Here is a 4269-nt window from a genome sequence, read left to right on the forward strand (position 1 = left end):
AGGGAACATGTTGTTTAATTTAACTGGAATATCCCAAGGACATGATCCTACCGGATTCAGGTATGACTGGTCCAGAACTTCAGGGAATGTCACCACGACTCCATTTTAATTACCTCCATTTTTGGATCCATTTGTCTCATCTCTGTATAGATTTATCCTCAAACAGCCTCTCTCCCTGTGGCTGGCCATCTGTTCATAATCCAAAGGAAAATAGCTCAGGTGGCAGTCTGGGGAGGCTCTGACTGCCTAGACCTAATCATGTGCCCAATTCAGGGACCAAAGGGCAGGTGAAGCCTTGTGATTGATAGTCCCACGAGAATCACCTGGTAGAGATGGGATGGGAGAGGAATAATTCTGTGACAGAGAAATGAGTATTACGCAGACAGTAGCACTATGCCCTCCGCAATGGCTCCCAGATTCACTAGACAGATTCTAGGACCCCTGAGGGCTGAAGTGATTGGGAACCTTTGAACTTTAACATCAAGCCAATACACAAAACCAAGGACTCCGCTCTTCTAGTGCCCAGGCACCTTTCTCTTCCCACATCTCTCCATGCCACCTTGCCACAACTCCTCTCCCTGAATAATAAGAACACTCTCCGGCACTTTTTAGTTTTATAGATTTAGCTGATGTTTGAAGAACAGCATTTTCTCCACAGCTAAATTGGAAAGTGGATTATTTGCTTTACAAAAGGATTCTCAACTTTACAAAGGATTTCCCAGAAGAGGACTTTAAATAGCAACCTCCCCCTAGTGCATTTAAACTATGATTTCATTTGGAAGCTATTGCTTCTGAATACCTCAGATTTAGTTTACTTGAGGGGCTGGGCTAGGCAGTTTCTAAGAGGAATTCCTGTGACCAACAGCTTATATGCAAAAAGACCAGGATAGTGGTACTGAGCAGCCAGCATTCTAAGCCTGGCTTTGTCATTGATTTACTATCTGTGTGATGACTTTGGGCAAGTTACTGAACCACTATGAGCTGTGGTGCCCTCACCTGTAAAAGGTGTGTGAGAATGTCACCTACCTCACTGGTATGTTGTGAGGATTAAATGAGTTGAGATATATGAAATGCCTAGCACATTGCTAATATGAATCAAGCAGTCTGCCTGCAACTACTTTGACATTTTGTCTTCTGTAGCCAGAGGGATCCCTTCAAAAAGTAATTTCTACCTTGTCATAACATCCTACTCAAAATCTCAATAGTTTCTCAATGCTATAATTAAAAACTCAATTCTCTGGAATATTCAACTAGGGCCAAAGGATTGGCCTCCCCCTGGCTGTTCTGTGTCATGCTCATTCTTATCTTTTTTCAAAACCTACTATTTTTTTCAAATTACAAAAAAAAAGAACCCTGCAAAATTTCTTCTCCTCTTATTCTAGCTTCTCCTGTGAGCCCCAGATCCATTTCTGTGCTCTCCTTTGTAATGAAACTTCTTGAAGGATTTGCCCATGTTCATGATGTTCAGCTGTTCTTTCCCAACTGCCCACGTTGACATCTCCACTTGGATATAAAATGTAAATCTTATCTCAGCATGCCCAGCAATGAACTAGTTCCTTCCTTCCCTAGCTTGCTCTCCTGGGACTTCTTCTCACATCAGTTGATGGCAACTCCAACCTTCTGGTTGCTCAGACTGAAATTCTTACAGAAATGTCTGACTATGCTTACCTTACATCCATATCCATCAGCTAAGCCTACTGCCTCACCCTCAGAGTACAAGTGAAGGATGACCCCTTCTCACTACCTATGCTACCTTCGACTGGCCCATGTCATGACCATCTTTTGTTGAAATCACTTCAATAGTCTCCTCATGACCTGGCTTCCACCATTGGCCCCTACACCTTTATTTCCAGTACAGTAGGATGAGAAATGCTTTTTAAACAGAAGTCAGATCATGTCCTGACTACTCAAAACCCTCCAGTAGCTGCTCCACTCAGAACAGAAGTTGAAGTCTAACAAAGACCTGAAGGCCCTCTATAATCAAAACACCACACAGATCCTTTGGCTTATTTCCCACTAACTTTCCACCTCATCCACTCTGCTCCACCCATGCTGGCCTCCTGAACTTACCACGCACACTCCTACCTTTCAAACTGGGTATTCTCTCTACCTGCAACATTTTTCCACTGGGTATCTACAGAGCTCACCTCCTCATCTTTCAGACTGTCACCTTCATAATGAGGCTTTCCTTGATCAGTCCCTTCAAAAGTATAAGTTGCCCTAAGCTGGAGCTGCTCATGATTCTCCTCACCCACCTCTATCCTTTTCCCTTATTACCTTCTAGAGTACTATATAACTTAATTATGTTCATTCTTCATTGGCTCTTCCTTTTCCAAATATATAAGCTCTTCAAGGACTGGGAACTTAGTGTCTTCTTCATGTGTCCTACACAACCAGAAAAAATGTCCAGTGTATAATAGATGTTCAATCAATAATTGTTAACTAAGTATATGCTCTTGCCATGCTGGTCTTCTTCTGTTCTCCAAAATCTTGAGGCTGTAGCCAATACATCACTTCCTCAGAAAAATTTTCAATGACCACCTTTTCGTTCTTCAATGACAGACCTAATGCCCCTCTCCGTCACAGAACTTTTGAGAGATCTAATTTCTATTTGCTTTGTGACAACCCAAGCTTTGTCAGGATGGGAAAAACTGTTTTAACTTATCATCTTTTCACGAATCCCTAAAAGTTTCTGCATATAGTAGGTATGTAATAAATATTTATCAAATAAATATTTATTGAATATAAATAAATATTTATAGTAGATGGCAATTCATGTTATTATAAAAAGTTAATATTCCTTTACTCATCAATGGCCCCCAAGCACATACACAATTAACATGATTAAAATCCACCTCCTTTATTTGTTACTTGAAAAATTTCTACCTGTACCCCAAATAGGCCAGTGGTAACCTGCAGGCTCTTATAGATACTTTGCTTTCTACCCTATGTGGCAAAAGGAGTGTACACAAGTGACCCGCTTGTCTTCTGTTAGAATTTTACATCAGTATTATTTGTTTTCAACCAAAGCAGACCCTTTCATTTCCATCTTAAAAGCATACAGATATTTTTGTTTTATGTGGATAACAAACTAAAATTTGCAGATTACATTCCAAAAAAAATCCACTTTTAACCTTTCCAATTTAAAGTGTTTTCTTTCTAAATCTACTTTACAAGATTAATTCAAAATTCATCATTGTAAGAAAGATAAGCAAAATTGTCTGTTACAAAGAGGATGGTACATCTCTGATCTTCCAGTAACTGCATAATTCCCATAATTCCACATGCATGGAATTGTGACTACCTGAATTAGGGCTAACATCACATACCCTGGCTTTGTTGGGTTGTGTCAGCAATTTAAGACAGAAAACCACTGATAAAACACTCTGCTTCTTAAAATTAAATAGAGCTTCTTTCTGAATACACTGCAGCCATTTTACCCTGGGCCTTCAAGAAGGCTCAGAATGAAGAGATACAGGTTAACTACTTATGTATTCTAAGCTTTCTTCTCAGAATATTTACATAATGTGTCCCTGTTGGGATGTTCAAGATTGACTGCTGAGCACTAAATAGTCTGGGCCCAGCTATAGGAATAGATTAGTATTCAGAGGCCTGATGGAATTTTCCTCTAAAGAAGGGCTCTACCTCTCCTTCCCACCCCATTCTGAATGGACACTATAACTCTTGCGTGTGTCTGAGGCCTTTGTAAAGAAAGTTGTGGTATAGAGGGTGGGTTAGGCCTTTTACATTTGCCAGGGACTCTGAGAGAAAAAGGAGACACTTTAATAATTTTACTACCAAATATTTCAGGCATATAAAAATGTATAAAATTAATAGAACTAACACTCTTATACCCACTACCAAACTTTGTCAACTCATATTTTGCCTTCTATCAGATCTACAGAAACAGAAAGGAAATATCCGAGATGTGGTTGAAGATCCTTGAGAAACCCACCTATACCATTCATTCACCAACCTTCTTTCTGAGATGTATTTACTCTCAGAATTCTTTCTCAGATGTATTTACTCTGGAGTAAAAAGTTTACATGGATAAATGTGTTTTTATCTATAAAAATTTGTTATCTATAAAATTGTTATATATGCAATTTACTCTGTGTGTGTATTTTAAAACTTTATACAAACATTATCATATTCTGTGTCTCTCTGCAAACTACAGAGACAAATACAAACACACACACACACACACACACACACACACACACACACTCCTGGGCTCACTCTTCTATTTTTGAAAATTTATCCATATTA

Source organism: Lontra canadensis, unplaced genomic scaffold, assembly GCF_010015895.1.
Source record: "Lontra canadensis isolate GAN:19392208 unplaced genomic scaffold, GSC_riverotter_1.0 scaffold34, whole genome shotgun sequence".
NCBI classification, from domain to species: Eukaryota; Metazoa; Chordata; class Mammalia; order Carnivora; family Mustelidae; genus Lontra; species Lontra canadensis.